The sequence below is a fragment of the Mauremys reevesii genome, linkage group 1 (genome assembly GCF_016161935.1).
Source record: "Mauremys reevesii isolate NIE-2019 linkage group 1, ASM1616193v1, whole genome shotgun sequence".
NCBI classification, from domain to species: Eukaryota; Metazoa; Chordata; order Testudines; family Geoemydidae; genus Mauremys; species Mauremys reevesii.
Window position 1 is genome coordinate 34,941,898 of NC_052623.1, and position 24,956 is coordinate 34,966,853.

Consider the following 24,956-nt stretch of genomic DNA (forward strand, 5'->3'; position numbering starts at 1 on the left):
GCAAGATGAAAAGTACATATAAGCTCTGGGCAATGTCATGTATATCTTCCAGGAATGAAAACAGGGTGAAAAATAAATGATGGGATAGTAAACCTACAGCCATAATAATGTGGACTTTTTAGGTCTGGAAAGTCTCCCAATTATGAATTATTTATAAACTAATTAAAATAGCATAAATCAAGAGTTTATTATAGATACAGATGGGATCTGTTGCTGACTGTCCACTAGGCAGGAGATATTTCAGATGACCTTATATTGCTCCTTTATCAATATTTATTGGGCTGGCTGAAAACAATATTATATTCTATATACATTTAAACAGTGGCATTTCAGCAAGTATTAGTTAAAGCAATCTCACCTGTTATTTTCTTGCTAGCAAAGGAAACTAAATTATGATGTTTTATTAATCAAGTTTTTCTGAAAAGTAGGGAAGATACAGATCTAAAAATGAACTGCTAAAATATTTCCTAAAATGTATACAGTTACCTAAGCGGTAATTTATATAGTGATCCAGTTGGTACATTAACCATAAGGTTAACTTGAAACTTCATGCATGAGGATTGTACTGCTAAGCTTTAATGTATTCGGGCTATCTTTTGGCTTGAATCGCAAAATCCTGTTATTGACTAACATAAGCAAAGTGGAACAATGTTCTGTTTCATACTGTGGGGGTTAGTCATTTTGTTTTATTGCTCTCCTTTACCGTCCATTTTGGTGCACTGTCTTTGTTTGGTTTGGCGCCCTTTTTGTGGTGTCTAACTTTTGATTGGCTAAGATTTATGTAATCCTGCCCAGCAACTGAGCAAAGGCAGGAAAACTTAAATGTAAAGAGCAGGAAAGGATTACATGACCCTGAATAATCTGCCTGGTAACAAGACATGATATAAGGGACTTGTGTGGTGTGACAGGTTGCTGTCCACCCAGGAGGTAGCCTGTGTTCCTGTGTTCGGGTCTCATGGTTCATCGAAAGAGTATCAACCACCTACCTGCAATCCAGCCAGTGGTGCTTACCTGCTCCAGACAGCTGCGGTTCCTGATCCCTCGTGGCATGGACCTTAGAGTTTCCCCAACCGTGGTTCCCTTTGCCTGCAACAGAGATGGAAGTGAGCTGATCCAATCCAGCCTAGGGTCATCTAACTCTAATGTTGAGACTCTTTGTTTGTCAGCCCATTTATTCTAGTTGGGACTTGGTTTAATGCCTAGGGTTGCCAAACCTCCAGGATTGCCCTGGAGTCTCAAGGAATTAAAAAAAATATTTTTCATTAAAGATTGTCATGTGATGAAACCTCCAGGAATATGTCTAACCAAAATTAGCAACCCTATAATAATAACCACTGTGTTTGGTAAACCACCGAGCTGTTTTACACCTGTTTCATATCTGTTCCATACCTGCCTTATATCTGTTTTACCATCCCTGTTAATAAACCCTATTTTGCTTTACCCTTTAAAGGTGCTTAAGTTTTCTTTTAGTGTGGTTATAGAAGATAGATCCTAAAGCAGGGGTCCTTAAACATCTGGAAGCCTTTGTTTCCAGTGGAAAAGTACCAGCTGTGTTCTAGTTGGTATTTTGTACCAGGTGACATTATCACATGACTTTGCAGCGTCAGGGCAAGCATGAGACAGGGTTTATTTGCAAGGTCTACAGGAAGGAACTCCTGGGAAGATGGGGGATACACAACTTTGAAAACTCATTGTCTTTTCCTAATGGCCCATTGAAGCTGATTACTTACTCTCTGGTGAGCGTTTCCCAAGCACATACCCACACAGTTGTAATTGTTACATAGACAATATTCCTAACTTTAGATACAATAATAAAACATGCATACAAATGGGATAAACACATTTAGTAAATCATAAACTTTTCAATGATACTTTACATGATCCATCTTGCATAAAACAGATCTTAGTTATGCCATATTCGTATAATAACAATATTTCTATGAAGAATATGGGGTGTAATGTCACACCTGTAATACCGCTTGCCATATTCCATGCTTGATCCAAATAGTTCTAAATGAAGCTCATCAGTCTTGATTTGCAAAGGCATCAGGGAACTTTTCTGATTAGGTATTATTTAAAATGATTCAAATCCTGTTAATGTTTGGGTTCTAATTAACCCATAAACTAAAAGCAACATTCAGCTGGGATCACAAGTTGAAGTGTATGTGGCTAAAGTATGTGCAGAAGTGGTTGGTTGAAAAGGGAAGGGACTTAAGCACATACTTAAAGTTACGTACATACTTTGCTGAATTGGGGCCTTATATCTTTATTAAAGATAACCAAAATTGTTGATAGTACATTTATTTTTACTTAGGCATTAAAATAGAGGGTGACAAATGCAAACAATAAGGGACTACAAAAGAGTTGAGACAGGATGGCATTTATAGTAGGTTTTAGTAAATGTCATGTTAAAGGCATTTTTCCAATCAATTCATCCCATTTGGTCCATGTCTCCTCAATTGCTTCAGTTAATATAATACCGGCATAAAATGGCCCGATTTCTCTTGATCCTTTTATTCTGGTCACCAATGTTTCTGTTGATGGTATTTGTTCTTGCAACCATAGTGTAGAAAGCACATTTGTTAGCTGCCATCACAAGAATTAATAAACAGGCATCTGTCTTTAATTTCAGCAAATAAAGACACTTTCCTAATTATTTTGAATCAGATTAGTAGGAAATAAAAAGTGTATTTTAAAAGCTCCCAGTGTTGTCATTTCCTTTAAATTGTGTTTCAGCTGGGATATTTATGAGAATTAAATAATATTAAGGTTGCTATGGTAATTAGCAATTGTTTTTCTTTAATAGGTTAATCACTTCAATGAAACATGACTTGCATTTGTGATAACTAGAGGAACCTTACCTCGTGCTCTCTTTTGAATTTTTTCTCGGTGGTTACTTTCAGTCAGTGTACTTTCAGCACAGTGGTAACACTGATAAGACATTTGACTTTTGGCATAGAACTAGAAGGGTCCTCCTGAATCATTGTGTCCAGTCACCTGCTATTGCAATCTACCTTGTCACATAATCCAGATCATACATTTATCAAGCTCCATTTTACAACTAGTTAGGCTGTTTACCCCCCACTACTCCTATTGGAAGGCTGTTCCAGAATCTCACTCTTCTGATAGAAACTTTTTAATTTCCAACCTAAACATAGTCAAGACCAGTTTATATCCATTTGTCCTTGTGCCAATGGTCCTTTAACATAAATAGCTTTCCTTCTTCCCTGCTGTTTACCATCTTGATGTGTTTATAGAGAGCAATCATATCCTCTCCAGCTCTTTTAGTCTCGTCTCATAAAATGGGGTCTCCATTCCCCTGGTTTTCCTACTAGACTCTCTCTTTACTTGACATAAAATCACAGAAATGTACCTTGAAAAATCTGGCCTTCAGAGACTAAACGCCTATTCTTGCACCAATGAAGTCAATGGAAGTTTTGCCTTTGACTTCACTGGGCTCAGGATCGAGCCCTACGTCCCTTTGGAAAATTTTACCCTTTTGTTATTTTCAGCTAGAACTTCAGAGATGCATTATTACAAAGTATTTTCATGTGATTAATCCACAGAACAGGAAGGTACAACAGAACTAGTACAACACCAAAGAGGTGTACATAGCATTTGCCTGCACTGCAGAAGGAAATTCACCAAAAAGGAGACTACCATCTTCTGTTGGGGTTCCTGCCAGAATGGGGTTCAGCTTTAGCTTCAGGCTGAGCAGCCACTGATTGGCGGAGGCTACTGAGGGGTTGTTCTGAATGACTACAACTTCTGTACCATAATCACAGCAATGCTGCCATCTTCTTGGGCTGTGCTAGCCCCTTATTTTTCTGCCAGCAATGGGAAGTTATGATGGCTTTCCAGGGCCACATTCTCCTCCCCAGTGGATAGGGCCCTACCAAATTCACAGTCGATTTTGGTCAATTTCATGGCCATAAGATATTTTAAATTGTAAATTTAACAGTTTCAGATACTTATATCTGAAATTTCATGATGTTGTAACCATGGAGGTACCAACCCAAGAAGGGAATTATGAGGATGCGGGGTGGGGGGGGTCACAAGGCTATTGTAGGGGGTCATGGTGTTGACACCCTTACTTTTACGCTGTTGCTGGTGGTGGCACTGCCTTCAGAGCTGGGAGGCCAGAGAGCAATGGCGGCTGGCCAGGTGCCCAGCTCTGAAGGCAGTACCGTCTCCAGCAACAGTGCAGAAGTAAGGTTGGCATAGTATGAGGCAGATCCTAAACTTTTGGGGGGTGGGGAGTGGGCAGGCCCGGCCTTACGGATGGGCATCATGGGTGACTGCCCAAGGTGCTGTGGTCGGGCAGGAGGTGGTTTCCATGGTCACTCATCCACACACAAACACAGCCAGCCCAAGGCCCTTTTAAACCCCCATGCACCAGGGTGCTCGGCCCGGAGCTTGGGAGGGGCAGGGCTGAGGGTGCAACTGTACACCAGGTTCCACCTGAAGGTCCTGGCCAGGCTGGTGAGGATGGGACTTCCTCTTCCCCTGCAGGGGCCTCTCCCCTGGGTCAGTCCCATCTCCAGGAACCTCCTCCAGCAGCAGGAAGCTCTGAGGCTGCTGGCTGGGAGTCCAGCTCTGAAGGCAGTACCACTGCCAGTAGCAGTGTAGAGATAAGGGTGTCATGGTATGGTATTACCACCATTACTTCTGTGCTGCTGCTGGCTATGGCACTGCCCTCCAGCCACTCAGCTCTGAAGGCAGCACAGAAGTAAAGGTGGCAATACTGTGATCCCCGTACAATAGCCTTATGAACCCCATAGCCGTCTTTTGAGTTGAGACCCACAGATTGAGAGACACTATTCTCCCCTGTGAAATCTGTATAGCATAGGGTAAAAGTGCACAAAAGACCAGATGATATGGGGGAGACCGGATTTCACAGTCCCTGACGTGTTTTTCATGGCCGTAAATTTGGTAGGGCCCTACCAGTGGACTTCTGCTACTAGCCTCTTGCACTAGGGTTTATTATACCATCTGTCTATATAAGCAGTTCTTTCATGTCATTTCTAGTAGCATCTCATAAGGAGTGCAGAGTTAGCCTGTGTCATTAATGTAGTTCTGTAATGGGGTCACACTCACCTCCCATGAGTGCCCTCTGGCTAAGTGCATGTACCTGCACACTCTCTCTCTGTTTGTGTGGGTCTTTGGTGGCTCAGCCTGCTGGCCAAGTCACACAGTCTGTGTATGTGACAAAAGCAAAGCAAACCCCTTCTGTGGTACAAGTCCAACAAGGGCCTTTCTCAGTGGCCTCTGTAATGTCTCTCTCAGTTTGTCCCTGCTCTGGTATAGAGTGGAGCCCCAGGGCTCCTTCCCTGGAGGCAATGTCTTCACCCTCTCAGGGCCTTTCTGGCCCCAGCTCTTCAGCTGAGCCAATTCAGTTAATTCCCCCCTACTGGGGTGCATTAAAGTCCAGGCCACTTTCCCAGAGGCTGGTGGAGGGGACCAAGGCCCGCTCTCTACTCCGGGTCCCAGCCCAGGTACCCTATATATAGAAGCCGTTCACAATGTCTCTTTAAATACACTGTGCTGCTGCTACAATTCCCTGGGCCACTTCCCCATGGCTCCAGCACATTCCTCAGGGTCTTGTCCTGGTGGAGTTCCAGCAGTGAGCTCATCACATCATCCACTCTCCTCCAGCTCTAGCAGGGTACTCAATTTGCTCTGCCCCTGCAGCTCTTCTTATACTAGCCTGCTGGGCCCTGATTGGCTGCTTCCACACAGCTACTCTAGGCAACTCGGAGGACCTCTCTACTGCCCTTTTCTGAGGTGGAGTATAACAGAGTCACAAGGCCTCCTGCAAGGGGCCTCAGGTCCTAGTCCACCTCATCGCAAGCTCCAAAAGAAGTATTTTTTCAGTTGCTTAATGAAGGCCTAGTTTTACAATAAACTAAAATTCAACTAGCAGAACAATCTAAGGATTAAACAGTGTGGGTCTCTGGTCTTATTATTATCTCAACTTTAGATGGTAATTAAGCTATGCAAGCTTTCAATTAAATTTCTGTGCAGATCCTAAAGAAAGCCTACTTTTTTCAAGCCAAATACTCTTGCATACGTTTGCTAATTTAAGACATGGTGACAAAAGTTCACAAAAATGAGGCCCTGGGTCATTATATTGATAACAAAATAAATCATGAGCCAAATGCATCCTTGGTGTCACTCCACTACAACAAGGATGAATTTGACCCCATTAAGCTGTGGAAAAAGCCCATGTCCATTCATCCATGCCTTAATGACTATTAATTTGCTGCAGTCTACACAGAAATGAAAATCCTTTGACTTTAATCTAGCTTACATTACCCAGCACAATAAGAATGGGAAGATGGAGGGATTCAAGCATCAGACAGTTGATTGCACCTATGTACAATATCACCTTTTATGCACTTCTTTCTGAATCACCCGTACAGAGTGCAAAGCTTGAAAGCATGACTGATTCATTGATGCACGCTGGGATTCTCCTCTCACCAATGTATTGTGGGGAAGGGACAGAGGTGGTGGGTTGGTCTCCTTCCTCTGAGACATCAGAAATGGCCAAAGCTGGAGATGGGTCACTGGATGGAGTGGGCAAGTGCTTTGAAGTGGCACTGAACATTCTCTCTCTATCTGCGTGCTCTGATGTCAAGTTCTTGCTCACATGCTAAGGAGCTAATTAATCAACATGTGGAGTCGGGAAGGAATTTTTCCCTAGGTCAGATTGACAGTGATTCTGGGGGAGATGGGTTGCCTTCCTCTGCAGCATGTAGTGTGGGTCACTTGCTGGGACTAACAGAATATATATCACTTAATAAATTCCCTACCATTGCAGGGGCCTTGGGCATGGGTGCACCTTGGTCCCTCCAATTCTCTGCCTGTGACACATAATAGTTTAGTATCTTGTGGGCTGAAATATTTTGGTCTCATTTCAGTTGTTGTGTTTCAGATACTATTTTTAATCCTTAGCCTGCTCTCTGGTATGCACTTTGGGGAGTGGGTCAATACAGGGAGGGAAGAATAGCTCAGTGGTTTGAGCATTGGCTTGCTAAACCCAGCATTGTGAGTTTGATCCTTGAGGGGGCCACTTGGGGATCTGAAGCAAAAATCAGTACTTAGCCCTGCTAGTGAAGGCAGGGGGTTGGACTCAATGACCTTTTACGGTCCCTTCCAGTTCTAGGAGATAGGTATATCTCCAATTATTTATTTAAGAGCTTCCAGAGGACCAAAGCACCTCCAATTACATGTCTGCAGGATACCCTGCCTCCTCCCCATCATGCCCCATTCTCTTTAGGTATACTGTTCATGAATGGTCTCGACTGAAGGCTCTGAAGACTGACTTCCACTATCTAGCCACAGGACGGTCAGTAGCAAGGCGACCTTTAAAAATGTTGTCCCTTCAATGTGCCTTTACCCTGATTTAAAGGGCTCATGTCCTAGGACTTCATGCCCATCTCATCATTGGTCTGTTTCTGAGATTGCCTGAAGAATTCTAATTAGTTTCAGTCATGATGGTGAGGCTGATGAAGTGAATGCCTATCCTACAGAAACAGAATTCAGATAACTGATTCATTACGCATAGGCTACCAGGCAGCTTCCAGACAATAGAGGCAAATACTAATGTCAGCGTTGAAAGTCTCATTGAACTATTACCAATCCTGTGCTATGCATCCTTTGCTGGAAGCTTTTCTAACTCAATAGGTATAATCATAGAATGAGCGTTTGCATGTATAACAAACAATTTGCAAGTTTCCCATCTGATTTTCAATTAGTCTTTGATAAATCATGAAATATAACATCTCACCATGACTAACATATGGAATTTGTCTTTTTTTTTAATGTAATTTACATGAGGCCCTAAGGATAAGACATAGAAACAGATAGAAATGCCATGCTTGGTGACCTGATTTCAGGTACCAACCCAATATGCAAACTCTCTTTGTATTCCTATCATTCTAAAATTATTTTGGTTCTAAATAATCCATTTAAATCAATACGTAACGAGTATTAGATAAGTGATACCAAGAGATTTGATTAAATGACTGAAAACACAAAGACAGGGAAGATGGTAAACTAAGATCCCAGTTGTGTTTGATTTTATAATAGCTGTTTGAGAAAAAGATCAAAGCAGAGTAGCATGAGAAGAAATGCAATTCAAGTAGCATTCTGTGGTTCCGAATTGCTGTTATTTTACTAATTTAAATGCAGGACACATGGACGTCAGCATTTGATTATTAAATGGTGAAAAATGTAATTTAAGTGAAGAATATTTTCTATTGTGTTCACCAACCCCAATCACACAGTCACCCTTCTGTCTCTGTCTAATATTAAATACATTGGAAGACAAGTTACAGTACATTAAGAACCACAGTGATTAATACTGACAGGCACATGTGGCCATCTTGTTATTATGGAAACACTGAGTGTATTACATTAAAGAGAGGATTTAGCGCTGGCAGTGTGTTTACGGATCTAGTACCAAGGATTGGTGTTGGGATGAAAACACACAGAAGAGATATCAAGAGCATTCAAAGAAAAGTGACTGCATTGCAGAGACTTAGGGCTTGTCTGCATGGTGGGGCAATGTGCACTAGAGGGTTGTGAATTCTAAAGCACACAAACATGTTGCACACTAACTAACCCATATAGACCCTGCAGGTATGCACTAAAAGATCCGATTGTGTGTTAATGTACTACTGTTTCAACATGGTCAGTTAGTGCACATGTCGATGCACATTAGAATTCACACCCCTCTACTGTGCATTGCCACACAGTGTAGGCAAGCCTTTAGTGATGCATTTGACCTGAAAAATGTGAATTATGCCCATTTAATTGAACTTCCAGGGCATTTTGCAAGTTAATCTATATACATTTTGGGAATCATGAAAAACATTTGAAAAAAAAAGTAGTGGTTCAGTCATTATGTAACTTATACTTAACAAGTCTCTGAACTATTTGATTTATTTTATTAACCAGGTCTCACTCTCTTATCTAGAAAATATATCTATGGCTCACAGCATCTCTCTCAAAGCTGATCACTCAAAGTATCAGGGGGCTGCACTGCAGTGGATGCAATATGACCAGATTGGAGATTTATTACACTTGGATTATTTATTGTTGCTTTTGGTTTCCACTGGAGCAATTTGTGAGGTGCCAAAGAGTAATGACCCTTTTGGAAATGACATTATGAATCTGTGACTTGCTGCATGACAGCAGAAGGTTGGTGTGACTACATCTTGGCACCCAACACTTGCTCCGGACTTGCTAAAAAAAATAATCTAACTTGCTCATTGAACTGGCAACACTTTGCACAAACGTCTGGGTGATGTTCTGAACACTATATCTGTCATCACAAAAATACCATAGACCTGGGAAACTAAGAAAAAGAGCTGGGTACATATGCAGAACCATTGGAGACACCTAGAAGTAATAAGGTTTTAGGCAGAGTTGAGGAGACAGAAATGAAAATGTAAATGTAAAGACACGCTATGTAACACACTGTTATGTGACATCATGGATGGTCTGCTTATTGGTGGGCTAGCAACCATATATAAGTAGGCAAAATGACTGTTAGAAGAAGAACAGAAGAATAGAAGAAGTAAAAACAGAAGGAAGAAAAGGCTGGGTCTGGACCAAATGGTGCTCCAGGTGCGGAGTGTCTTCGGTGCCTCCCTCCTCCATTTGTTAAGCTTTTGAATACCTTATGAGATTCTACAAAGGTCCAGGAGGTTAGTGAAAAATGAATCCACATACAGAATACCTGAAACATGTTACTTCAAACATTCTACTTTCCCTTTTGTTGCTAACAACAAAAACAGCACCCCGAGCCTGGCACCCCCCAAGCCCAGCACCCCAAGCAGTCACCAGGTTGCCTGCCCCTAAATCCAGCCCTCAAGGAAGGTCTCCACAAGAGAGCACACACTGTGTGTGTGCTGCTTCTGCAGCAAACAGCATCTTAACTCAAAAAAGCAGCCCTCTCTGCAGTAGGGCGAGGGTAGGAAAGGGGGAACTTCTCTCAAGTTAAGGTACTGTACGCTGAAAAAAACTGAACAGATAAGGTACTTACATCACAGTAGTATTGATTCCCTGTCATTTTATTTTCTTGGAGGTTTTTTGGAGCCCATCATGCTCTGGGAGCATAACATGTAATAAAACAGACACACACTTTTTAAAAATTAAACTTCCTGAGTATCAGCCTAATTACTCCCCAACTCCTACCCCTGCATTTGTGGCAAAAAATAAAAATAAAAGGTTTGTATGAAAATTTTGCCCAGCTCTAATAGTAAGGCGAACATTTCTCTATAGTGAGGGTTCTAGTTCTCCCATCGTAGTCACTGAGGGAAGGAGTGAGTCCTTAGGGCCTTAGCCAATTCCCAGTGAAGTAAAAAACAACAACAACAACCAAAAAACCCAACTCTCTTAACTTCAAGGGGTGTTCGGTTGGAGTCCCTAGCATATTAACTATTGATGTGTGCTTGGTAACCAGGTGAGACCTGCTGCATGTTGACAGAAAATGAGCATTTACACAAGTGCAAATAAACTTTTTTCAGTGTCCTTTGCAAATAACATAGTCATCGTGTGTGTGTTAGCAACTATATACTTCTTTTTGAAAATACATTGGTTTTTTTAAGTGCCATTATGGATTATTTGTGACCTTTGGTTGGACTGAATGATTACCTAACTGATTTTACTTTTAGGGTAAAATCAAATGAGCTTAGATTTATCTTTTGTTTCATCTCTTTAAAGTCTATAAATCACAGAAATAATGGAAGTCTGTGAAATGAGTTAAAACTGTTTCATTAGGGGCATACTACATAGCTATATTTCTTGCTGGGTTTTATTGTAACCAATAAACAGCATTTCTATTGCTGATTTTTTAAGCGTCACATTTTAGTGTATCATTCTAGTGATAATTAATGAAATTATATAATTATAGAAAACCTGCACTTTATGCTTGCCGATAAAAGCACAATCAACTATAAATACAGTAATCCAGAGTCTATCATTAAACCATCCATTAACACTAGAAGGGAGATGAATAAACAGGGTGACATTTAGTCATTCAAATAAAAAGATAATCTTCTATGCTTTGATGAGTCCTCTGAATAGTTTATTATAAAAATGAAGACAGACTTTTTCTACATATAGTTTATTTGTGGTGAGACATTTTCTTGGAAGATGTAATTCCAAGGGGAAAAAAAGTGTATCTATTCTGTATTTTGCAATACATGATGCCATTATTTTGAGACAGACAGTCATTATAACCACTTTCCAATTTGTATAAGTAACTGATGAAGTGTATTTCCATGAAGTATATATCTGCCCAAAGCCAACAAACATTAAGCTCATTTCAATGGACTAATTTGCCATACCATCTGCAACTAATATGAGAGACTGGCTTTGTGACAGCAACAAACCAATAAGGAAGTAAGGAATTCCCTTCCACCATCCAAAGGGAAGAATTTAACACTTGTTTTTAAATGTTTATTTTTTAAGAGCTGCACACATATTTTTGGATGGAGATGTTCTCTCTAGAAGCACTCAAGAGGAATACAGCCCAGAGATTCAGACCTGATGGCCCAGGTCACCAAATTAAATGGAAATTCTCATTCTTATCTTAGACCTGTTCAAATTAAGAGTAACTGCTGTGAGATCAGATTCAGACATTGAGACTTATATTTTGTAAGCTGGACAACTTGAATTCGATGGTGTAACTTCAGGGAATGTTCTGATTTGCTTATTTTGATTATTTTCCCTAAAGTCTTTCAGCAGGGCTGGTACATATGCACAATGAGAACACTTTATATGGGGCAGAGGCATCATGTTATTGCAAAGTATATGCATACATGCTTACAAACAGTAGCTTGACACATCACTTTTAGTCCATGCACAAGTTTAATTAGAGCACCTGGAAAGTGAATTTGGTTTATCTTCATTTTTTAGAGAGACACAGAGAATTTCTGTTGTATACTGCAGGTGCAATACAAGTGAAATCCAAAACCATCACCAACACAACTAGATATTAGACCAAACTCATCCCTCATTTGACACTGGGGATGAATTTGACCCAATTAGTCCAGGAACCAAGATCCAACTTCTAACAGCTATATGAAATTGGCCTTTCTGAGATACCTCTTGTTACTCTCATCTACTGACAACTCTTGGGGAAGAAAGGTCCTACATTTGTCACTTTCAGTTCTTTCTGTTTCCCAGGTTATTTCCCATGAAAGGGTCTTGACCTACAATATCCATAAAGAGTAAAAAGCTATACTAGCTTGATAAAAGTGACAGTTTTCCTTCTAATCCTCCCACCTATGACTAATGATAGAACCAAAGCTTATTTAGCTAGACATAATACAGTACACATGACAGAGCTCCGACAGATTTACATTGATTGAGAGACCAAACAAGCACCCAAACAAATATGTTTAAATTTAGCTGGAGCACCCTAACTGGGCAACCCAAAGCTGGCTAGTGCAGTGTTCAGAAGGCCCTATCCAGTAAGCATTTGGACATAGAGGTTTTAGGCTATGGTGGCAGGCAGACACAATGATCTCCCTTTCCATTTCCACAGGGACTCTACATTTTCGTTAAGAAAGTAGAGCTGTCACACCTTGTCTACCTCACTGCCATTATAGATTCTGATTTAGGCACATTCTTTCTGCTGGCAGACTCAACACCTCAACTGTTTCACCACTCAGTCCGTGATAGTGGCCTCTATTACCAAGGGAGTTTGAAAGGGCTGGCATATGACTGTTGTCTTCTTTTCTAGATCAATAGTTTGGAACCGGACTCCTTCACAATTTTAATGGTGGACTCTGAAAGCAGTCAGCTAAAATACAATCAGAGCTGAAAAACAAAAAATTGTTTCTAAAGCAAAAAATCCCTACCATCAGTATAAATTTCTATCAGGTTTTTCACAATGCACATTTTCATGGTTAATTAGTAATATGAATTACCATCTGTAAAACAGTTTGACATGATGTTGGTTTTTAAAGTGAGGATGCACATTACTGAAATCATCTGAGTTTTAATTAGTTAATATTTTCTATAAATGATTTTATCTACTCAATTACTGCTGCTCTGCAGTATTAACATGAGCATAAAGATTTGTTATTTTTACTTAGTTAATTAATATTTATTTTGTTACATTGTATCAAAAATAGGATTTTCTGTGTAGCATTTTTGCGTATAATTCCCTTAGCTTTTGTTGCTGAAGCTTATTATTTTATAGTGTCCAAAAGTGTGTGAGGATCTCCACAAACTGGAAAAAAAAGATGCATTCCCTCCAAAAAGCTTAAATCTAGGAACCTGGATTCAGCTACTGTATTTGCTAGTGTAGATCTGCACATCCATGCAAAGCTTCATTGAAGTCAAGGTGCAAATTTAATTATTCATGGCAAGGAATGGCTGGAGAGTAAAGGCGTAAATTTAGAAGCCAGGTTTGAAAATAATTAGATTGCAAACTCTCTGGGGCAGGGATTGTCTTTTTGTTCTGTGTTTGTACAGCACCTAGGACAATGGGGGTCTTGGTTCATGACTCAGGCTGCTAGACATTTCCACAATACAAACAATAAGAACAAATAAATATGATGCCACTAGTATGATTATATTATTGTGGACTTTGCATGTCATTTCCTGGGGATTTATTCAGGACTCACTTTTCCCATCTGTAAAATGGGTACAACAGTATTCTCTGTCTCACAGATGTCTTGTGAGGATTAGTCAAGTAATGTTTTTAATGTGAATAGAGATCCCCTGTGCAATGGCCTGGGCATTGGCTGTCAGGCCTAGTGGTTGGAACAGAAGTCAATCCTAATGGTCAGAGCAGAGGATCAAACCAAAGACAGTGTCAGGTACCAGGCCAAAGGTGAGAGCTAGAGATAGAGTCAGGTGCCGAGCCAGGGGTCAGAGCCAGAGGCAGTGTCAGGACTAAGGTGGAGGAGCACAGGTCCTGGAGTAGGACAGAACAGCAGGAACTGGGAGTAGATGGGGGTCTGAGATGGGAGAATAGGAACCAGGAGCAGGCGGAGAAGCAAGAACTGGGAGCAGGCAGGAATGCAGGGCTCAGGAGTCAGGTAAGCAGGAGGGGTCCATAACCGCAGCCAACCCAGCAATACTCTAGTTGCTTGGACAACTTCCTGTTGTTACTACCTGGTTTACATAGTACTCCTTAGCCAGTGTGTGCGGGGTGGTGGTGGTTGGCTGTTTCCCCCAACTGAGAGCTTTTGGGGGAAGGGCCCTCTGTGACCTAACCCTTTCCTGGACCCTTCTCTAGTTACTCAGGTGAGGGCCTGGGTGCCAGTCATGGCCTGTGTGCTGCCTGTGAGCCTGGATTTGAGGCCTGTGATTCCTCACATCTAGGGCTGCCAACAGTCCTGTGATGCAAGGGACATCCCTTATTTAAATAGGAAATTGCCTGTCTGGTAATAAATCAGTAGGGATGCCTTTTATCCCAGATTTCAATGGTCAGGGACACCCACACTAGGGGGTCCTGTCCAGCAGGAGCCTGGTATTCATGGGTGCAGCTTTCCACTCCCCTCCTGCCCCTGGCCCTTGGGTGTGACCCCATCTGCTTTCCCTCCACAGCAATGAAGGGCCAGGGTCAGGAGGGGCATGGAAAGATGCACTCATGAGTACTGGCTTCATGCTGGACAGGTGCCCTACTGACTCTAGCCGTTGACCGTGGCCCCATCTGCGTTCCCTGTGCAGGCTGTCTACACAGAAATGCTGTGGCTGTGGCAGGGCAAGTGGATGGGGCTGTGTGCCCGAGAGGAGCTGCCCAGAGTCAGGAAGGGGCGCTGTTTGGTACGGGGGTTGGGACTCCTGGGGTGTAGCCTCCCCGCGCGCAGAATCTCTGCCATTGTTCCTAGCAGCGATAAATAACCCTGGCCAATGTAGGTGAGTACGTCTTATTATATATTTAAATCTGTGAAAATTGGATATAGCCAAAACTTTGGCTCCATACACTTTCAAACTGGGTGAGGAGGAGAACGGGGGGGGGGGGGGAGTTGCACTCTGGACCTGAGTCCCAACTCTGACAGTTCAAGGTGTATGGGATTTGGTAAATTATTGAGATAGACATGAGCTGCATATCCAGAATGTTGAGTTTCAGTTTGGACCCCATCCTGCTCAGAACCAATAAGTGATCAATGTTGCTGAGTTCTTGAGGTTTTACAGATTCATATATTTTAAGATTTGAAAGAACTATTACATGATCTACCAAGGTCCCCTCCAGTCCTTCATTTCAATGATTTTATGATTCTATTGTGATCTCTAATCTAATCTCCTGCATTAGATTACTAATCACTGAAGCAAGCCAGTATAGAAAGTCATTCTGATCACAATGTACTTCGCTATAGTTTTAATAATAACAACAGTGTCCGGTTTATCAAATGGAAGTTTGAGCCTGAGACATTTGAATGGGTCAGTTCCTTTGGGAATGAGAGACTCAGGCTATTCCTCCTACTCCTATTTCATTCACAGTATGTACACCAGTCTGTTCATCTTGAACAAAGATGGCAAACAGAACAGCAAAGACTTCACACAAGAAATCCACATGCAGAAGCTCAGTTAAGACAATACTGTGTCCAACACCTTTTTTTAATCACAAATGTTACCAGCCAATTCTGGCTTTTACTTCCAGTACTCTTAGCCCAAAACTCTGGCCTGGAAACCCCCAAACCCAAGTCATATTTCCCCATACTTTACGGCTCTCTTCAACTCAATATCAAGCATGGCTTGGTTCCATTTGGGCTGGGATATTGCATCCAGATGAAAGCACCCTAAATGGTTATTTTGAGTATGCCAAAATCGCACAAATGATCCAGCCTTAGTGTAGGGGGCTAGATGATCCACTTCTATGATTCTGTGATACTGTGAGGTTCCTTTGTTATGATTAGGTATGGTTAACCCCTTTTATGGACACGTTCATATCAATACTGCAGCAACTTGCATTTCATTACCACGTGCATCATAACAACAGAGAGGATTCAGACATTTTAAGACCAGAGGGGAACATTGCATAACACAGATCAAAGGATTTCACACAATACTTCCTGCAGTAAAGAGAATCATATTTCCAGTGTGGCCAACTCTAATAATTTTTATTATGAGCCTTGTCATGTAGTGTTTTTCTGAAGTCTCCTGGAGTCCTATTATTACATGAGTACCTCAGCTTTCACTTTAAAAGACTATGTTTCCAACTTTTGTATCGTTGCCATTTCATTTGGAAGGTGGTAAGTTCAGCAATGATGTCATATCACAACTCTAACTGGTTGTTACCTAGTACTGCGATGCCACTCTGTAAGTCTACACACATAAAAAGGGCTTTTCCACTTTCCTCCACAGCACGGAGCATGAATCGCCTGCTAGAATCATCTGGGCAGATCCCTCCTTATCAATTCCCTGTCACTGCAAGACTCTTGGGTATTGGTGATGCCCCAGTCTCACCTTTTCTCTCCTTATAGTACACAACAGTTTAATCTCTGGAGGGCTGACATGCTTTAGTCTAACTGAAGTGACTGGGCTCAGCACATGAGAGACTGGGTGAAATTGAATGGCCTGTGACTATAAGAGGTCAGGCGAGATGATTTAATGGTCCCACCTGAATTTAAACTCTATGGAATCTAAGAAATATCTTGGAGATATTCCAAATCTTGCATAATTGGCATCTTAAACTTGTACTGTACTTCAAAAGGAACAGTCATTAATGAGCAACTTTACAGCAATTATTGCAGTATTAAGTGGCTTGAATTATAATTAAGAAATGGCAGCTATCAGGATTTTGGCAGGCCCGGCTCTGTAGGCTATAAGAAGATATACATCTCTTTAACTAACCAAAAGCTTTGACTCTTCTTATGAATCTTGATTATTTGCAGTGATTAAAAACAAATCAACCATAATCTAATTTAAGCAGATTAAAGTGCTTTGAATTTAATAATTGTTTCCGCATCATAATATTTCAGTTTTGTACAAGTGTCTAAGTTCAGGCATTTAATTTACCAAATGTTTCCAATTTTTCACTTAAATACTTTACAATCTGCAGAGCATCTATGTGTCATTTACCCACTTAGCCCATTTATAAATCAGGTTAAAATAAAATTATTCCTGGCTGCAATTTAGCTGTGCTCAGCACAGAACCAGGGAAATAGGAGAAACCAAGAAGGCAGCTCTAAACCAATGTTTCTATTAATGTTTTTTTATTAGGACTGTTTCAGCTCCCAGCATAATTTAGAGCAGTCTAGAGGCTATGCTAACTCAGACCATCAGGGATGGTTTGTTAAAGGCCATTATGCCAGCACCAGACTGGCAGAGTGCAACAAACTCTGGCCACACCCCTTATCTGGCATATATTGGCAAGGGTAGGAGTGTATGAGTGGGTGGTTACACCAGCTTTACACCATGCAAGAATCCTCCTGCATCAGGAAAATCCCCCGCTGCTCAGTTATGGTGGCCGCTAACTGCCTGAGCAACTCAAAGCAGCCAGATAGAGTCCCTGATTTATGTCTGATTTCACATACCATCTCTGAGGTAATACTTCTGTATCTCTTGGCGTAAATTAAGGATAAGAATTTTTGCGCAGCATTAACCGTGATACCTAACATGAATAGTAGGTACTATTGATTCTTAATGTGTTCATTAAGGGAGAACTCTCTCTTTTTCCTGCAATCTTATGGGGGATACGGGTGAAATGTTTCCGAAGTAGCATGACAAATAAAGATGTAAGACCTAAACATGACCTAAGAGTGTCAGGAGCATGGGATGTTTTGTTTTGTTTTGTTTTTTGTGGAGCTGGAGCTTACAATGCCTCATACTTCACTACTGCTTTTTGAAAATGCACAAAGGATCCATTTTTGGCAAACACTGAAATCAGAAGTCTTGTTTTTGTCTTTCTGATTGGTAAAAGAACAGATATTTTTAACTTGACCCCACCCTAAGCTTCTGACAGATAATTCCAGCAGCAAATCTGACCCTGTCACAGCACCAGTATTTATCTACATTTGTTTCTGTATTTTTCAAAGGTAGGTTGAATAAAAGGGAGAAACAGCTACCCCGAACTTAAATCTGGTCTTGTCCCAATTAAATGTTTAATAGATGGAGATAATACAGAGAATTAAATTGTGGTTCTTAAATATACAGTTCCTTTGGGCTAGATTGTACCTTGGACTTCCTGTCCATACAGGAAGGGAAAAGGGAAAAAGAACCCCCTGGGCAGGCTCCTTGGTCTAGGACCACCGGAGTAAATGGTTGCTTCATGACTGTTATTCTATCCTTGAATTGGACTGGGTGGGTGGCTGAACCCTCAACCACTACAACTGACATGGTGTGGGGAATGTTGTAAATGGCTGCTGGCATAGGTTAGCAGCAAGTTACTACTCTCCTGGAACAAGCAGAAAGCAGGAAGTGAAATGAGCCTGAGGGCGTGTCTGAAGCACACCACCTCCTGCTGCTGCTATTCCTGGGGTAGTGCAGCTTAGTCACCCTCCCTTGCTTAGGGCTGTGCCTGAAGGCACAAGCTAGCCCTGTAATTTAATAGGAAAGGAATTCTTAAATTAATACAAGGGTCATATTAAACCACCCTTACTCATATTCAGTACCTTGCTCCATAAGTAGCTCTGTTCAGTGATTGGACTTGCTTGCAGAATAAGGTGCTACACACTGCAAGGATGGAAGAATCAGGTCCCCGTTTATATTAACATGATTTTCTTGCTTGGAGTAGGAATTATGTGTGTGGAAGGGATCAGTGCATAGGTGTCATTGTCTAGATTAGGGCTACTGTATCTGTGAACATGTATGTGTAAGACCATGTCTACTGTCCCTTTCAACTTGCGCCCTTCCCTGATTGACTCAAAGGGGGCTCCATGAATTTTTGCCATGGGCAGAACCTTTGCAGTCAGCTCTTTACTCTGTACTTGCTTTCTGTTCACTGTGTTTTTGCTGATGCATGTGCGTAAATGCAACTCCAGCCAAAATCTGGCCTTTTATTTCTATTGAAAAGCTATAGAGGATTTTTTGGGTGAGAATTGGCATTTCACAAGTTTTACTGCTCAATTTGCAAAACTAACCAAGCTTTGTCTAATGTTTTGCACTGGCTAGTTTCCCTTACTCCACAATTTCTGCCTTTGCTTCAGACTATTATTTTACTGATCCACTTGCTAAGTTAAGGTCAGTATTGAAAAAGAACATCAGTGTATTAAAACAAGTTTAATATTTATTTAACTTTGGATAATATCACAGAGTTTCATTTTTTTTGAAGGGCAGTAGCAAGTGGTTGAATGTAATTTCTTCTTCATGTAGACTACATTGTGGGCAGAGGAAACTGCTCAAAGTCAAGGTGAAATACATTGAAGCTGGATAACTAGCGTTTTTTGCAGGTGAAATACACAAGAATTGGAGACTACCGAATTCCACAGGGAAGAGGGCCCTTTATGGCAAAGTCCTATTGAATTACATAGAACATTTATACTCCTCTCTCTATATATATCTATAGATTATTAGACTGCCTTATCTGCTCCATCTCTGCTGACTGAATTTGGCCCCATCACATTCAAATCTCTGCAGAAGTTGCTCCACTGGCTCCCAGTCAGATTTTGATACCAGTTTTAAGACTTTGGTCCTAATTTTCAAAGCAATTAATGGATCAAGCCCTAGATGCATCAAAGACCGAATTTCATTGGTGTCCTGGTACATTTTTAGTCAGGCATACAATTCTACACTTGCGTGCAAAATAGTGTCCTCCTTGCAGCATGGCCTCAGACATAAGGTACGTGCAAGGTCATGCCACAAGGAGGATGCCATTTTTCATGTAGAATTATATGCCTGGCTAAAAATACATAATGACATCCTCCAGGGGCATTCAGGGGTGGATGGAAAAGTTCCACAGGCACAGCCAATCCTAGGGCATGAAATGCATGGCTTACATACACAGACAGCACACCACTGCCGATTTTTGATTTATAAACAACTGCAACAGCTGGGCACTTCTGGAAACACGGGTATTACAAAGCCCAGGATGAAGCATGAGAGAGCTGGGATTAAATCATTCTCTATTGAGGGGATCACCTATGGAATAGTCACGAAACCAGGAGCTGACCATCTTTAGGAAATGTTGCAAAGCCCTCCTTTTTGAGAAAGCCTTTCCTCCATCGGTGATATTTGCAATTCAAATCCCCTTTTACTCCCAAACCACTGAAAATTAATTAATTAATTAATTAATTAATTAATACAAAAAAGACTAAAGAATACTTCTGGCTCCATGAAGTCCACTAGGAACTTCGCTATTGCTATTACTTTTACTTGGAAGACACTCAGATACTATGGTGATCAGTAGCAATATAAAACTCTAAGATAGCTAGAGCTCTCAGACACTTTCCAGACAGACAAGAAAGAACAGAACCTACCCTGAGTTAAAGGTGGCAAAGAACGCTGGTTTCCTTGCCCTGAAAAATACTGAATGGAAAACTTTCATGGAGAAATTTTGATTTAATTTTTTGAAAACCAATTTTTCCCCTCCTATTCCTTCCTTGTTTTTTTTCATTTTTGGACACTGTATAAAAAAAGGAATGGAGACTGAATAGGGTTTTCCCACATTTCCCTTTTTCTTTTACCTTTCTTTTTCTACTCTAACTTTTCAGATCTCCTCCAACTTTGGAAACCGTTAACGACATATCTCATTCTTATCAGTACTTGAAGAAAAACTTCCTGTACCTCTAAATGGAGAAGGTCAGAACAAAATTAATTCTCGATTTAGTTCTAAGTGGTGCACAGGGTCTGCTCCAGGAGGTGAATGTAGTTGCACTGCTTGGTAATAGTGACCATAATATAATTAAATTTAACATCCTTGTTTGGGGGGAAAATGCCAAAGAAAACCACCACAGTAGCATTTAACTCAAAGATGAAATTGCAGAACCTCTAACAGTGGTATGTAACCTATCACTTAAACCAGCCTCTGTACCAGATGACTGGAAGATAATTAATGTAATGCCGATTTTTAAAAAAAGGCTCTAGAGGTAATTCTGGCAATTTCAGGTGAGTGAGCCCAACTTCAGTACCAGGCTAATTGTTTGAAACTATAGTAATGAAGAAAATTATCAGATACATAGATGAATACAAATATTTTGAGGAAGCGTCAACATAGCTTTTGTAAAGAGAAATCATGCCTTACCAATCTGTTAGGATTCTTTGAGGGGGTCAACAAGTATCGGAAAAAGATGATCCAGTGGTCCTTCACCAAAAGCTCGTAAGCAAAGCAGGCCACGGGATAAGAGGGAAGGCCCTCTATTGGATCAATAACTGGTTAAAAGATAGGAAACAACAGCTAGGAATAAATGGCAAGTTTTCACAGTGGATACCAGTAAATAGCAGGGTTTGCAAAGGATCTGTCCTGGACACTGGAAAAAGGGGTAAGGAATGATCTGGATTAAGGGGTAAGCAGTGAAGTGGCAGAGTTTGCAGACGATACAAAATTGCTCAAGATACTAAAGTCCAAAGCTGACTGTAAAGAGTTACAAAGGGATCTCACAAAACTGGGTGACTGGGCAACAAAACAGTGACATAAGAAAAATAAAAGTAGAGCAAGCTGCTTTGGGTTAGTCCCAATAGAGCAGTTTCTGGAAAAAAATATTCGTGTATAGTATTATATAGTATCTGTATGCCATTGTATAAATATATATTGGGATAAACTTATTGTTTGTTGTGTGAGAAGTGTAAACACACAGGTTGGGATAGTCATAAAAACCTAAAAGACTGAACTCCCACTGAAAATCAATGAGATTTGGGCACCTAACTCCCTTCAGCTACATACCAGTTATAACGTCTCTTACCAAGCTCAGAGCAAGGTTTAGTTCAATGTCTTAACATGTAATGTGAAAGCAAATATCCCAGGCATCTTCCAAGTCATCAAAGACAGTCCAGTGGAGACCAAACTGAAACATGATTTGCAACTGCAACACTGAATTCGTCTGTGAAATAAGCAATTCTGCTCTCTTTGAAAAGCATGTATTTTAAGGAACATACACTATAAGGTTTGCAAATATTTGCCACTTTTACATTTCTTTTTATGAGATCTTATCTTTTTGGCTGCCTTAGCAGAGATCAGCAGCTTCTGACCTCATATTGCATATATATTACAGGCAGAGCTCACCACACCACTTATGCTTCTCTTTACAAAGACCCTGTTTTGTGTGTTGCTTATAACTTTGCCAAAGTTGAACCTTTTTCAGGCTGAAATTTTTCATGCTGGATGCCTGCCTCAGGCTACTTTTTTTAAAGGTTCAGCTAAAATGATTAAGCCATTTCAGAGACGTTGTTTAGGGGAAAGTACGTTGTTTTACCTGTATTTAAAAATGTTCTTACAACAGTTTCACTGAGAAGCTCTACCACCTTCATGCTTTGGTGCAGAGTCCTGACATTTCACAGGGAGATCACCCTGGTGTCAGGGATAAACTTTTTGTTATGTCTGTGAAGATGTGCCCATGTTTGGTCATGTTATAAGCCTGCAAAAATCTCAGTTCACTCATGCTCACTAGAAACTTATTAGAGTTTCAGTGTGGTAGCCGTGTTAGTCTGTATCAGCAAAAACAACGAGGAGTCCTTGTGACACCTTAGAGATGAACAAATTTATTTGGGCATAAGCTTTTGTGGGCGAGAGCCTACTTCATCAGATGCATGAAGTGAAAAATAAAAGAACAGGTCTCCTGCTGTTAATTGATTTATCTCGTTAGACTGACCTCACACCTGGTAAAACAACCCCCATCCTTTCATGTATTTATAACTGCTCCTGTATTTTTTCATTTCATGCATCTGATGAAGTGGACTCTAGCCCACGAAAGCTCATGCTCAAATATATATGTTAGTCTCTAAGGTACCACAAGGGCTCCTCGTTGTTTTTATCAGAGTTTGGTAGCTATATTCTCCAAGGATTCTGTTTACACTGAGCATAGTCCAGCTGGGGGATGCGGAGGCTGAGCAGGAATTTCCCTGCAGTTGCTCCTTCTTGCCTCCAGCAGCTGCTGTGCCACCTGGCACAGGAGCTGAGAGCAGGAAGGCTGTCTCTCCTATGCTCTCAGCGTGCCCCCGGCTGGTGCCCGCTCCGCAGGCAGCACAGTAGAAGGGGCAGCAGCCACAAAAGAATGCAGAGGAGTAAGGAGTAGGAGGTGTGGGGAGAGAGGTTGCAGAAGCCAGTGGATTGATGAAGCCGAGGAGGAGGAGGGGCAAGGAGAAGGGGAAAGGGATAGAAGCCAGAGTGTGACAGATAGCAACACAAGAGGACTGAGACAGGCCAGAGGCACAAGTGGCTATAACCACTAGAACACACTGTCCTACAGAACTTCAAATTGAATGTTAGACACTTGGGGTTAGAAGTAGTGAAAATAGTATGTTATCATGTAATTAAATACCGTAAAATAATGCGTACACACAAGGGGGCGAAGTAAGTTTACACAGTCTTCGTTAACACTGGCATTTCTTAAATTTAGAATGCTTGATTCTGCAACCTTAATAATGTATATTAATATAGTGTGTGTGTGTGTGTATTTTAGCAATCAGTTAAAGGCAATATAATCATAAAACACATATACATTACAGTTAGGGCTGGGAAACAGTTTTCCCATCCTTTGTGAATTTTTGAGACTTCAAAAAGGAAAATGTCAAAAAAAATTTGTGAAGTGAAAAAATAAAATGGATCAGATCAGTCAAAACATTTAATTTTGACACTTTCGAAAGGTTTAATATTGATTTGGACCTTAAATTTTTTTTTACCATAAATTAACTTAAATTTCCAAATGAAAAGTCATTTTGAACCAAAAGACAGAATTTTACATTTCAAATATGTCAAAATGGTCCTTTTTTATCCAAAAAATTTTGAAGTGTGAATTCCTGACCAGTTCTAATTAGAGAAGTAAATGGAGTAAGAGCTACACAATTCTATCCTTACCTTCTACCAGTTTCAGTAGATATACTATCCAGCTGCATATTAACTGGCAAAATACAACAGGATTTTTTAACCATTGATACTCAAATGAAAGCATTCAAATAACATCCCCAATCACATTTAACAGCATGCTAAGAAAAAATCATGCATGAAAAATACAATAGTAAAGTAGTTATTAATTATTAATTATTATTTTATTTTTATTACTTTCTAATAGATTGCAGTTACAGGTCACCTTCCAGGTGGCCAGAAAGGAAGAAGAAAATTAAAGAACTACTAATCTCCCCATGAGGGCCAGATAAAGCAATACATATAATTGTAAACCCATATCACCAGCAAAACCGTATCATTCAGGGTTTAACATCTGAATCAATGCATATGGAAAAGCAGCAGCAACATTATCAGAATAAAATGCAGCTCTGAAACAACAAGCCCACTTGACAGAGTAAACTCAGGTAAAATGGAGGGCTATCAAGTGATGGAAATGAATGAGTTACTTCAGATGGGGAACAAAAAGTGGTCTGCACTGATAGCAACTGAGAAATCTTAATTGGAGTTGGGTGGGAAACTCCCCGAATTTTTCACAAACTGAAGGTCCCCTCCCTCAAATTAAATAAATAAATACATTCAGATTCCAGCAACTGAATTTTTTGTTTTGATCATTTCAAAACATTTTGTTTCAATTTTGATCTTTTTTAAAACTTTTTTAAACTATAAATTAACTGACATTTTGAAACAAAAAGATACTTCTAACCAAAAAAACGGAACTTTGTGTTAAAAAAAATGGAGAAAAAAGGATGTTTCAACAAAACTTTTTTAAAAGTTTAGAAATTGAAAATTCATCAAAACTGACCCTTTCTTGGGAATAGTTTCAGTTTTGATAAATCAGCATTTTCAGACAAAAACATTTTGATGAAAAATTCACAACTAGTCCTTGTCATTACTTACTCATGGTTGTTTTACAGTCTATAGTGGTGGATAGGCTCAGTGCAATTCTTAATGGATACGTATCCTGTAGCACAAATACATGTGGCATTCT